General features: G+C 38.3%; 1 long non-coding RNA gene across 1 annotated transcript; it reads left to right on the forward strand.

The window, feature by feature from the left end:
• Nucleotides 1–2,621: 2,621 nt before the first annotated feature.
• On the forward strand, nucleotides 2,622–5,876 carry LOC111378034. The gene is made up of 3 exons (XR_002699805.1): nucleotides 2,622–2,651; nucleotides 4,976–5,049; nucleotides 5,833–5,876. It is a non-coding gene; the product is annotated as an uncharacterized LOC111378034 (long non-coding RNA).
• The last annotated feature ends 8,947 nt before the right edge of the window (nucleotides 5,877–14,823 follow it).

Below are 14,823 nucleotides of genomic sequence, written 5' to 3' on the forward strand. Positions count from 1 at the left end.
CATGAAATTCTTGGATTGTCGGTTTTTGAAAAAATTGGCATAACTTTCACATACGGTGTTCGTTTTGGGCCCATAACAACATTTTGGGAAGCTCGCGATGATTCGGAACTAGGTTCACGCGGAAGATTCGACACTTGCGTACACGGAACGCTTGGATTGTTAGTTTTCGAAAAAATTGGCATAACTTTCGCTTACGATGTCTGTTTTGGGCCTATAACCACATTTCGGAAAAATAGGCACTTACGTGCACGGAATGCTTGGATCGTCAATTTTCAAAAAAATTACATAACTTTTGCATACAGTGTCCGTTTTAGGCCCATAACCACATTTCGAAAAGCTTATGATGATTCAGAACGAGGTTTACCTGGAAGAGTCGGTACTTGCATACATGGAAAGCTTGGATTGTCAGTTTTTGAAAAAATTAGCATAACTTTCACATACAATGTACGTTTTGGGCCCATATCAACATTTTGGAAAGCTTGCGACGATTCGGAATGAGGTTCACGTGGAAGAACTGGCACTTATGTATGTGGAATTCTTGGATTGTCAGTTATCGAAAAAATTGGCATAACTTTCGTATACGGTGTCCATTTTTTCCCATAACCACATTTTAGAAAACTTACAATGATTTGGAATGAGGTTCGCGTGGAAGAGCTGGTACTTGCGTATACGGAATGTTTGGATTGTCAGTTTTCGAAAAAATTGGCATAACTTTTGCATACGGTGTCTGTTTTTGGCCCAGAACCACATTTCGAAAAGCTCACGATGAATCTGAACGAGGTTTACATGGAAGAATCATCACTTAAATGGAATGTTAAGATTATCAATTATCAAAAAAATTGGCATAACTTTCGCATACGGTGTCCGTTTTGGGCCCATACCCACATTTTGAAAAGCTCACGATGATTCGAAATGTGGGTCGCATGGAAGAAGAGGCACTTGCATACACGGAACGCTTAGATTGTAAGCATTGGAAAAAATTGGCATAACTTTCATTTACTGTATCCATTTTGGGCACATAACCACATTTCAAAAACCTGGCAACGATTCGGAATGGGGTTCGCATGGAAGAATTGGCACTTCCAAACACGGAATGCTTGGATTGTCAGTTATTGGAAAATTTGGCATAACTTTTGCGTACAGTGTCCTTTTTGGGCCCATAATCACACTTCAAAAAGCTTACAATGATACTTAATGAGGTTCGCATGGAAGAATCGACACTTGCATACATGGAATGGTCGGATTGTTAGTTTTCAAAAAAATTGGCAGAACTTTCACATACGGTGTCCGTTTTGGGCCCATAACCACATTCCGGAAAGCTCGTGATGATTCGGAGCGAGGTTTACATGGAAGAACAGGCACTTCTTACACGAAACGATTGGATTGTCATTGTTTGAAAAAATTGGCATAACTTTCGCATACGGTGTACGTTTTCAGAAAGCTTGTGTAATACCTCGAACTTTACGTTCTACATTTGGCCAATATGATTCATGCATTCCATGCTAATTACATTGTCATTTGATCAACTTCCTAATTATTTTCTCTTAAAAATGTGTGTTGATCATCGAGGCTTTAAAATCTTTATATAGTGATGATCTTTGACTCCTTGGCCTAAGTAGTGAAATTCACATTGAGCTATGATAGAAAATTAGGTTAACTAGATGTTGAAGATTAGCTTGGTAAGTAATGAAAATCGAAAAGGTCGAAAATTAGTATCGACAAAAGTTCAAGCTTTCTATTCGGTTGTTCGAGGTCACGTTAAACCCTAGATAGGTAATTGACATATTTGGCACATGGGACATAAAGGGACATGATCATGACGCGATGATATATGTCTCATATGACGTTATAGATATTGAGGTGCGAATTGTGGAAATTAATCGAGAATCGGGTATTAATCGGGTAAGTAATTAAATGAACGGTTGAGGAATTAGTTCTACGAAATACTTTGGGATCTTAGGACAAGTGAAATGGATTGTAAACACGTCAAAATAAGCTGAGGATACTTGGTTTGTGCCTGCAAAGATAGATATAAAATCAGATTTTTGCTACAAGTGACCACCTCATGCTTGAACACCTCGCGCTTGGGATGTTTGTCATTTTAGCACTCAATTCCTTCAACCTTAAGGCACCAATCTCGTGTAAACTCCCTAAACACTTAATATAGGATAGATATATATATCTTAAAAGTCACAAACGAATCCAAATATAATGGTTGAAAGTCAAGTATTGCTGACATGAAGACACCTCATGCTAAGATACCTCATGCTTGGGGTATTTTAACATTTTAACACTCAATTTCTTTAACCTTAAGGCATGATCTCATGTAGGAGGGATATATATATCTTATAAGGCTTAAAAAATCCAACTATAGTGGTAGAAAGGTCAAATATTGCAGCAAGAAGCCACCACCTGCTTAGTGACTCACCTTGATGGCTTGATGTGGCTTCAGCCCATAAATTCCTTAATCCTTAAGCAATAAGCACGACCTTAACTATTTAAAGACCACTCATCTACCTCCTAGATAATATTTTAACTCCATTATCTCGTATCTAAGTGATTCCAAGCGAAAAAGAGAGTGAAAGAATCAAAGAGAAATAGAAACAGCAAGCTCAAGTTTTTGGACAGCCAAGTTACTTCACAGTTTTGAGGTTTGTATCCATTATTTCTTGAGGGGTTTATAATTTCCTAAACATATGAACTTGCTTTTGATTGGGTTAGAGTGTTTTTAATGATTTCATGATGCCAAAAATAGGGGTAATTAGTTACAAGAATTTGAAAGAAAGCAATCTGTGTAGTGATGTGGAATTGCTAGAGTTAAGTGGTTTAAACTTTGATTTTGGATAATACTGAAGATATAACTTGTATCTATGTAAACGAATGTTTTTACATGATAGTTATAAGGATATAAATGGCTTCTAATAGCCTGAAATCTGATTGGTAACATGCTAATAAAATAGAAACCAAAAACTGTCACAATGGAAAACTGTCTGATTTTAGTGTTGTGGAAATGGACTATTTTGAGGCTGAGAATGTTGGGAATCTACTTATACATGCACAGCGAAATTTAAAATAATTTTCGATTCCCACTAAGAATCGCCTTTGTGTTTAGATAGAAATTGTGATAAGATTGTACCTTTTCCAGATCTGCAATCTTTTTGTTTTTCTTTTCGTTCCATCAACCTTGATTCGCCATCACAGCTGTCCAATTGTCCAGCCTCCAACGGTGATCCGCACAAAGAATATGATTGCAGCCTCTAGGGTTTTCTCTTGTGCCAGCAAGAATAATGAAAACCTTATGGACCTCAAACCCTAGTTATGTATTTATATAAACCCAAATAGGCTCGGCCCGGTCCGGTTCAATAATTAATTAATCCAATTAATTAAACCCGGTCCGTGAATTAATTAATCCAATTAATTAATTCAAAAATATAAATAACAAATCCAATTAATTAATTTATCCAACTATTGTTAAATTAACCAATTGGCAATTTGCAATCTTCCAATTCTCTTTTGTGTGTGACCCATTAGGTTTCCGACCACGATGCCTAACGACGTGAAATATTATTTTGATCTGATCAAAATTGATAAGTTAAAACACCCTTTTAATTTATTGTCAATTCACATTCGCCGTCCCTGATTGACATCTAGCAATGTGTCAGGGCAATACATGTGACGGGAAATGTCACGTGGTATGACAAAACCAAATTCGTTCGTTTACCGTGAAACTATAATCCCTTCGTTAATATGATCCGATCAATTACGAGATATGGAGTTGTGTCAATCTCGATCATCGATCATATCTTTCACTCCACTATTAAGTCAATATAAATCGAAAACTCCTTTTCGACTCATGAGTACACTTGGCCAAGGATTTCATCATCGACTTAATTGAATGAAACGCAGATCATAATCTCCTACTATCTAAGAGTGACGAATCTTTTATTGATCAATCACAACCTTCATACGATTCTTGACGTACCCGAACGATATCGTATTAGCGGCCCTTTTCAGAGCAACATCCAACACCGCCAAAGTATGACTGTCCTCATATAAGGTACTATGACGACCTCAAGTCAAAGGACCAATTCCACTACCGAACGTTAGAGATTAACCACTAACACTCAGATAGTTATCCATGCGGAATCTCTCGACGGGTCTCCAATGTTTTGATCTATAACAAAAACATCCACGTGTTCATTTAAGTGTCACCACACTTTAGCTTGTAAGATCAGCTACTTACTTCACAAGTAAGAAATGCCACACGTGATGGTCTATCCGTAATAACGATATCCGTATCTCGTTATTACTTACGACCACGGATGATTTAAGATTCAATCAGATATAATTTGTATCTCACAATCACAACTCCTTGTGATTAACAAATTACAGATATTTGAATCTACGGACTTTATTATTTATTTAATTGTCTATTAATTAAATAATAGATCTGCCATTTAATTGCATTAATTATATATAAAAGTATTTATGTCTAAAGTTGATTGGACCTAGGGCATAACACTTACAGAGAACACTTTACTTGTCACGACTTTAGAGAATTATTACCTTCATATACATGTTATAGAAATGTGGTAAAAATTTCAGAGTCATTGGATATAGATAAGGGGGTGAAAAGGGATTGGAAAAATAATTGGACGGTAAGGGAAATCTGAAAACAGATTCTGTCCAATTTTGTGTTTAATATGATTTCAGCCTTTACATGTACATTAATAATCTCTTGGCCCTAGAAAATAGATTCTGAGGGTGCTAGGTTGCCAACAAAAATTGGATGATGTTGACGTTCATAATTTGACTTGAGAAATAGCGAGATTTATGGGATAAGTTTGTAATGCCATCGATAACTTGAAATGATGATTCCCTCTAAATTATTTTGGAGAGAGTGGATGTATTTTGGGATTTTGTGCATTAAGGTTATTAAATTGAGGATTCTCTTTAATATTAAATAGTAATACAGGTGATTTTCCGACTTCGAGTCAAAAAGGATATTGATCTAATCTCCATAGGAGCTTGCACACACAAAGGTGAAAGGTAAGTGAAAATTCATTTGCAACTACGATGCAAGAACCTAGTATAGGTGACATAGTAATGTTGAAATATCTACATAACTTTGATAAGAGGCTTATAGCACATTATATGGTGGTTACGATCATTGAGTATGAGGTTGCGTAACCTATTGACCTCGATTTTCATTAAATACGTCATTTATGAGCATTTTCATATGCATGCACAACATATAACATGGTTGAAAATCCTGCATGCAAAACATGATTTCAAAGTGAGTTTCATTATAAATGTTTTATTGACCACTACTAGGGCACCAAGGCATGTGAGGCATGCTTATGTGATATGTTTGGCATTGCGGGTGTTACTTTCTAGGTGATTGCAAAGGTAGATAGGGGATGGGCCTTTGGTGATCACGGGAGGGCGGACCACTCGACTGTGCCCTTGTGATATTATGATTATTGGCATTGTCGGGTGGGAGACTTCTTTGATGATCATAGGGATAGTCAGGGGATGGGCCTCTAGTGGTTACGAGAGGATGGTCCACTCGTCGGTGTCAATTCATATTGGCCATTTGATTATTGATATTGATATTATGCAGAGCTCTATCCGGTGCATAGTAGGTGGGTCAAGGGCCCAATGAAATGAAAGATTTCAAGTGAAATGATTTCTAGTCAACTTTGACGTATGATACTTTTTATCATGATACTTAAAGTAAATGGCATGGTGTCATATGTCGTTATTACTCATGTTCAGGACATGCATGATTTTGCTTACTAAGCATTGCCTTATGTAGTTCTTGCATTGTAGGTGAGCATGGAACTACATAGAGAGCATGGCTAGCTGTGGAGCTCCTACAGGATTCCAAAGTTCGATGTACATGGATGATGACCTGTAGGATTATTTTGTAGGCTGCCATCTGTAGGGTTATATTTTGGAATCCTATATAGTGTACTTTTGAAATGGCCTATAGATATGTTTATAAGCTTAGAATATATATGTTGGATTATGGCGATATGATTTTGGGTTTCGATATGTTATATGATTGTGTCACAGGTGATTAGAAGTTAACAAACTCGAAAAAAAATATATGTAAAATTTTATATCTAGGTTGTGTATAGATATCAATGTTAATTTGGGGACGTGACAGCTTGTGACGATTCAGACCGAGGTTCGTGTGGAAGAACTAACACTTACTTAAACAGAAAGTTTGAATTGTCAATTTTTGAAAAAATTGGCATAACTTTTGTATACAGGGTTTGTTTTGGGCCCGTAACCACATTTTGGATAGGTCATGATGATTCAGATCGAAGTTCGCATAGAAGAACCAGCACTTACTTAAACAGAATGCTTGGATTGTTAATTTTCGAAAAAATTACATAAGTTTCGCAGACTGTGTCCGTTTTAGGCTCATAACCACATTTCGAAAACCTTGCGACGATTCGGAACAAGGTTCACGTGGAAGAAAAAGGCACTTGTGTACAAGAGCGATTAGATTGTCAGTGTTTGAAAAAATTGTCATAACTTTCGCATACAGTGTTCATTTTTCCCTATAACCACATTTCAGAAAGCTTGTGACGATTCAGAACGAGGTTCACGTGGAAGAATTGACACTTGCATACATGGAACGGTTGAATTGTTAGTTTTCAAAAAAATTGATATAACTTTCGCGTACGGTGTCCATTTTGGGCCCATAACCAAAATTTAGAAAGTTCGTGAAGATTCGGAATGAGGTTCATGTTGAATAATAGGCACTTGTATACACAGAATGCTTGGATTGTTAGTTTTAGAAAAAAATGGTCTAGCTTTCGCAAATGGTGTCCGTTTCAGGCCCATAACAACATTTCGAAAAGCTTGCGACCATTCGGAACGAGGTTCCCGTGGAAGAACAGGCACATGTGTACAAGAGCGACTAGATTGTCCGTGTTTGAAAAAATTGGCATAACTTTTGCATACAGTGTTCATTTTTTCCCATAACCACATTTCATAAAGCTTGCGACGATTCAGAATGAGGTTCGCATGGAAGAATCGGCACTTGCGTACACGGAATGCTTGAATTGTTAGTTTTCAAAAAAATTGGTTTAACTTTTGCATACGATGTCCATTTTGGGCCCATAACCAGATTTCGAAAAGTTCGCAAAGATTCGGAACGAGGTTCGTGTTGAATAATAAGCACTTGCGTACACAAAATGCTTGGATTGTCAGTTTTCGAAAAAATTGGTCTAGCTTTCACAAACGGTGTTTGTTTTGTGCCCATAACCACATTTCCAAAAGCTCGCGACGATTCAGAGCGAGGTTCACTTGGAAGAATCGGCACTTGCGATCACAAAATGCTTGGATTGTCAGTTTTTGAAAAAACTGGCATGACTTTTGCATACGGTGTCCATTTTGGGCCCATAACCACATTTTGAAAAGCTCGCGAAGAATCAGAACGAGGTTAGCATGGAAGAATAGGCACTTGCATACACAGAATGCTTGGATTGTCAATTTTCGAAAAAATTGTATAACTTTCACATACGGTGTCCGTTTTAGGCCCATAACCACATTTCGAAAAGCTTGTGATGATTTAGAACAAGGTTTGCCAGGAAGAATCAGTACTTGCATACACGGAATGCTTAGATTGTCAATTTTTGAAAAAATTGGCATAACTTTCGTATACGATGTCCATTTTGGGCCCATATCAACATTTCGAAAAGCTTACGATGATTCGGAACGAGGTTCATGTGGACGAATAGTACTTACGTACTCAAAATGCTTGGATTATCAGTTTTCAAAAAAATTGGTAGAACTTTCGCATACGGTGTCCCTTTTTTTTCCCAAAACCACATTTCAGAAAGCTTGCGAAAATTCAGAACGAGGTTCGCATGGAAGAATCGAAACTTGCGTACACCGAACGCTTGGATAGTCAGTTTTTGAAAAAAATTGCATAACTTTCGCATACGATATCCGTTTTTGGTCCATATCAACATTTCGAAAAGGTCGCGACGATTTGGATCGATGTGTGCATGGAAGAACCAATAGTTACGTACACGGAACGCTTAGATTGTCAATTTTCAAAAAAATTGGCATAACTTTCGCATACGGTGTCCATTTTAGGCCCATAACTACATTTTGAAAAGCTTGCAACGATTCGGAACGAGGCTAAGGTGGAAGAACGGGCACTTGAGTGTACGTAACGCTTGGATTGTCAGTTTAGAAAATATTGGCATAACTTCCGCATACGGTGTCCATTTTAGGCCCATGACAACATTTTGAAAAGCTTACGATGTTTTGAAATGAGGTTTGCGAGAAAGAACGGGCACTTGCATATACAGAATGCTTGGATTATCATTTTTCAAAAAAATTGTCATAAATTTCGCATACGGTGTCCGTTTTGGGCCCATAACAACATTTCAAAAACCTCGCGACGATTTGGAACGAGGTTCACGTGGAAGAATCGGCAGTTATGTACACTGAATGCTTAGATTGTCAATTTTCGAAAAAATTGGCATAAGTTTTGCATACAGTGTCCTTTTTTCCCATAACCACATTTTGAAAAGCTTGCAATGATTCGGAACGAGGTTCACGTGGAAGAACCAGTACTTACTTAAACGGAACGTTTGGATTGTCAATTTTTGAAAAAATTAGCATAACTTTCACATACGACATCCGTTTTGGGCCCGTAACCAGAAAAGCTCGTGACGATTCGGATCGAAGTTCACATGGAAGAACCGACACTTACTTAAAAGGAACGTTTGGGTTGTCAATTTTCGAAAAAATTGGCATAACTTTTGCATACGGTGTCCATTTTGGGCACATAACCACATTTCGAAACGTTCAAGAAGATTCAAAACGAGGTTTGCGTGGAAGAATAGGCACTTACGTACACGAAACGCTTAGATTGTCAGTTTTCGAAAAAAATGGTATAATTTTCACATACGGTGTCCGTTTTGGGCCCATAACCACATTTCCAAAAGCTCATGACAATTCGAAATCGGGTTCACGTGTAAGAATCGGCACTTGCAAACACAAAACGCTTGGATTGTCAATTTTCAAAAAAATTTGCATAACTTTCGTATACGGTGTCCGTTTTGGGCCCATAACGACACTTCGAAAAGCTCACAATGATAAGGAATGAGGTTCGCATGGAAGAATCGGCACTTGCATAGACGAAATGCTTGGATTTTCAGTTTTCAAAAAAATTGGGATAACTTTCACATACGGTGTTTGTTTTGGGGCTGTAACCACATTTCGAAAAGCTCGAGATGATTCGGAATGAGGTTCGCATGGAAGAATAGGCATTTGTGTACAAGGAAAAATTAGATTGTCAGTGTATGAAAAAATTGGCATAACTTTCACATATGGTGTTCGTTTTTTCCCATAACCACATTTCAAAAAGCTTGCGATGATTCGGAACAAGTTTCGCGTGGAAGAATTGGCACTTGCATACACGAAACACTTGGATTGTTAGTTTTTGAAAAAATTGGCATAACCTTCACATACGGTGTCCGTTTTGAGCCATAACCATATTTTGAAAAGCTCGCGATGATTCGGAATGAGGTTCACGTGGAAGAACAGACACTTGCATACCCGGAACGATTAGAGTGTTAGTGTTCAAAAAATTCGGCATAACTCTCACATACGGTGTTTATTTTTTCCCATAACCACATTTCAGAAAGTTTACGATGATTCGAAATGAGGATCACATGGAAGAATTGACGCTTGCATTCATGGAATGCTTGGATTGTTAGTTTTCAAAAAAATTGGCATAACTTTCGTATACGGTGTCTGTTTTGGGCCCATAACCACATTTCGGAAAGCTCGTGAAGATTTGGAACGAGGTTTGTGTGGAAAAATAGGCACTTGTGTACATGTACAACTTGGATTGTCAGTTTTCAAAAAAATTGCATAACTTTTGCATATAGTGTACATTTTAGGCGCATAACCACATTTCAGAAAGCTCGCGACGATTTGAAACGAGGTTTGCCTGGAAGAATCGTTACTTCCATATGCGGAATGCTCAGGTTGTCAGTTTTTGAAAAATTGGCATAACTTTTGCATATGGTGTCCGTTTTGGGCCCATATCAACATTTCGGAAAGCTTGTGACGATTCAGAACGAGGTTCACATGGAAGAACCGGTACTTACCTACACAGAATGCTTAGATTGTTAGTTTTCAAAAAAATTGGCATAATTTTTGCATACGGTGTCCTTTCTTTCCCATAACCAAATTTTAGGAAGCTTATGACAATTTGGAACGAGGTTCGCATGGAAGAATCGACAATTACGTACATGGTACACTTTGATTGTTAGTTTTCAAAAAAATTGGCATAACTTTCATATATGGTGTCCGTTTTTGGCCTATAACTAGATTTCGAAAAGCTCACGATGATTCGGAACGAGGTTCACTTGGAAGAATAGGCACTTGCGTACACAGAACGCTTAGATTGTCAGTTTTAGAAAAAATTGCCATGACTTTCGGATACGGTGTCCGTTTTAGGCCAATAACCATATTTCGGAAAGCTTGGGACGATTCGAAATGAGGTTTATGAGGAAAAATCGGAACTTGTATACCCAAAGTGCTTAGATAGTCAGTTTTCAAAAAAATTAGCATAACTTTCGCATACGGTGTCTGTTTTGGGCCCATAACAACATTTCGGAAAGCTCGCGACGATTCGAAACGAGGTTCACGTGGAAGAACCGGCACTTACGTACACAGAATGCTTGGATTTTCAGTTTTCAAAAATATTGGTATAACTTTCGCATACGATGTCCTTTTTTCCCATAACCACATTTCGGAAAGCTTACGGCGATTCGGAACGAGGTTCGTGTGGAAGAATGGGCACTTAAGCAGAAAGCTTGAATTGTCAAATTTTGAAAAATTGGCATAACTTTGGCATACGGTGTTCGTGTTGGGCCCATAACTAAATTTTGAAAAGCTCGCGACGATTCAGATTGAAGTTTGCATGAAAGAACAGGCACTCAATTAAACGGAACACTTAGATTGTCTATTTTTGAAAAAACTGGCATCACTTTCGCATACGGTGTTTGTTTTGGGCCCATAACAACATTTTGAAAAGCTCGCAAAGATTTCGAACGAGATTCACGTGGAAGAATAGGCAATTGCACACACGGAACGCTTAGATTGTCAGTTTTCAAAAAAAATTGGTGTAACTTTCACATACGGTGTCTGTTTTGGGCCCATAACCACATTTCAAAATGTTCTTGACAATTCGGAATTTGCAAACATAGAACACTTGGATTGTTAGTTTTCGAAAAAAATTACATAACTTTCGCATACGGTGTCCATTTTGGGCCCATAACATGACTTCAGAAAGCTCGCGATGATACGGAACGTGGTTCGCATGGAAGAACCAGCACTTGAGTACATGGAATGCTTGGATTGTTAGTTTTCAAAAAAATTGGCCTAACTTTTGCATATAGTGTCCGTTTTGGGCCCGCAACCACATTTCGGAAAGCTCGAGATGATTTAGAATGAGGTTCGCATGGAAGTATAGGCATTTGTGTACACAAAACAATTGGATTGTCATTGTTCTAAAAAATTGGAATAACTTTTGCATACGGTGTTCGTTTGTTTCCATAACCACATTTCGGAAAGCTTGCGATGATTCAGAGCGAGGTTCGTGTGGAAGAATCGACACTTACGTACATGGAACGTTTGGATTGTTAGTTTTCGAAAAAATTGGCATAACTTTCGCTTCCGGTGTCTGTTTTGGGCTCATAACCACATTTTAGAAATTTCATGAAGATTCGGAATGAGGTTCGCATTGAAAAATAGGCACTTGCATACGCGGAATGCTTTGATTGTAGGTTTTGGTGTCCATTTTAGGCCCATAACCACATTTCTAAAAGCTTACAACGATTCGAAAAGAGGTTTACCTGGAAGAACCGGTACTTCCATACACGAAAATTTTGGATTGTTAGTTTTTTTAAAAATTGGCATAACTTTCGCATACGGTGTACGTTTTGGGCCGATATCAACATTTCTAAAAACTTGCGACGATTCTGAATGAGGTTCACGTGGAAGAATTGGTACTTACATACATGGAATGCTTGGATTGTCAGTTTTCGAAAAAAATAGCATAACTTTTGCATACGGTGTCTGTTTTTGGCCCATACCCACATTTCAAAAAGCTCGCGACGATTCTAAATGAGGTTTACATGGAAGAATTGTCACTTAAACAAAATGCTTGGATTATCAGTTTTCAAAAAAATTGGCATAACTTTCGCATACGGTGTCCGTTTTGGGCCCATAGCCATATTTTGAAAAGCTCACGATGATTCGAAACGAGGTTCGCATGGAAAAATCGGCACTTGCGTACACGGGATGCTTAGATTGTAACTGTTTGAAAAAATTTGCTTAACTTTCATATACAGCGTTCGTTTTAGGCACACAACCACATTTCGAAAAGCTCGTGATGATTCAGAATGGGATTCGCGTGGAAGAACCGGCATTGGCAAACACAGAACGCTTGGATTGTCAGTTATTGGAAAATTTGGCATAACTTTCGCATACAGTGTCCGTTTTGGGCCCATAACCACACTTTGAAAAGCTCGCGATGATATAGAATGAGGTTCGCGTGGAAGAGTTGGCACTTGCGTACATGGAAAGCTCATGATGATTCGAAACGAGGTTCGTATGAAAGAATAAGCACTTCTGTACACAGAATGATTGGATTGTCATTGTTCAAAAAAATTGGCATAACTTTCGCATACGATTTACGTTTTTGAAAAGCTTGCGCTGATTTGGAACGAGGTTCGCAAGGAAGAATTGGCACTTAAACGGAACGCTTGGATTGTCAATTTTCAAAAAAATTGGCATAACTTTCACATATAGTGTCACTTTTGGGCCCATAACCACATTTCGGATAGCTCGTGATGATTCAGATCGAAGTTCGCATGGAAGAACTGACACTTACTTAAACTGAACGCTTAGATTGTTAATTTTTGAAAAAATTAGCATAACTTTCACATGCGGTGTCCGCTTGAGGACCATAACCACATTTCAGAAAGCTTGTGAAGATTCAGAATGAGATTCGCATGGAAAAAAAAGGTACTTGCGTACAAGGAATGCTTGGATTATCAGTTTTCGAGAAAATTGAATAACTTTCGCATACGGTGTCCGTTTTATGTCCATAACCATATTTCGTAAAGCTTGCGATGATTCGAAATAAGGTTTGCCTAGAAGAATTGGTACTTGCATACGCAAAACGCTTGGACTGTCAGTTTTTAAAAAATTGGCATAACTTTCGTATACAGTGTCCGTTTTGGGCCCATATCAACATTTCGGAAAGCTTACAATGATTCGGAACAAGGTTCACGTGGAAAAACCGGCATTTACGTACACAGAATGCTTAGATTGTCAGTTTTCAAAAAAAATTGGCATAACTTTTGCATACAGTGTCCGTTTTGAGCCCATAACCACATTTCAAAAAGCTCGCGATGATTCGGAGCGAGACTTAAGTGGAAGAGCCAACACTAACTTAAACGGAAAGCTTGGATTATCAGTTTTCGAAAAAATTGGCATAATTTTCACATACAGTGTCCATTTTGGGTCAAAAACACGTTTCGAAAAGCTCATGACGATTCGAAATGAGGTTCGCATGGATGAACCGGCACTTGCGTACACGGAACGCTTGGATTGTAAGTGTTTGAAAAAATTGGCATAAATTTCGCATACAGCGTCCGTTTTGGGCCCATAACCACATTTCGAAAAGCTCGCGACGATTTGGAATTGGGTTCACATGGAAGAATCGGCCCTTGCAAACACAGAACGCTAGGATTGTCAGTTTTAAAAAAATTGGCATAACTTTTGGATACAGTGTCCATTTTGGGCCCATAACCACACTTCGAAAATCTCGCAATGATACGGAACGAGGTTTTCATGGAAGAATCGACAATTGCATACATGGAATGCATGGATTGTCAGTTTTTGAAAAAATTAGCATAACTTTCGCATACGGCATCCGTTTTGGGCCCATAACAACATTCTAGAAAGCTCGCGATGATTCGGAACGAGGTTCGCGTGGAAGAACAGACACTTGTGTACACGAAACAATTGGATTGTCAGTGTTCGCAAGAATTGGCATCACTTTCGCATACAATGTTCATTTTTCCCATAACCACATTTCAGAAAGCTTGCGACGATTCGGAACGAGGTTCACGTGGAAGAATTGACAATCGTGTACACGGAATGCTTAGATTGTTAGTTTTCAAAAAAATATGTGTAACTTTTGCATACGGTGTCCGTTTTGGGCCCATAACCAGATTTCTGAAAGCTCATAAAGATTCAGAATGAGGTTCACATTGAAGAATAGGCACTTGCGTACACGGAATGCTTGGATTTTCAGATTTCGAAAAAATTGGTCTAGCTTTCGCAAACGGTGTCCATTTTGTGCCTGTAACTACTTGCGATCACAGAATGCTTGGGTTGTCAGTTGTCGAAAAAATTGGCATAAATTTTGCATAGGTGTTCGTTTTGGGCCCATACCAAATTTCAAAAAGCTCGCGAAGATTTGGAACGAGGTTCGCGTGGAAGAATAGGCACTTGTGTACACGAAACAATTGGATTGTTAGTGTTCAAAAAATGGAATAACTTTCACATACAGTGTTCATTTTTTCCCATAGCCACATTTCAGAAAGCTTGCGACGATTCAGAATGAGGTTCGCTTGGAAGAATCGACACTTGCGTACACGGAACGCTTGGATTGTTAGTTTTCAAAAAAATTGGCGTAACTTTCCCATACAATGTCCGTTTCGGGCCCATAACAACATTTCGAAAAGCTCGAGAAGATTCGGAACA

The sequence above is a fragment of the Olea europaea genome, unplaced genomic scaffold (assembly GCF_002742605.1).
Source record: "Olea europaea var. sylvestris unplaced genomic scaffold, O_europaea_v1 scaffold176, whole genome shotgun sequence".
Lineage (NCBI taxonomy): Eukaryota > Viridiplantae > Streptophyta > Magnoliopsida > Lamiales > Oleaceae > Olea > Olea europaea.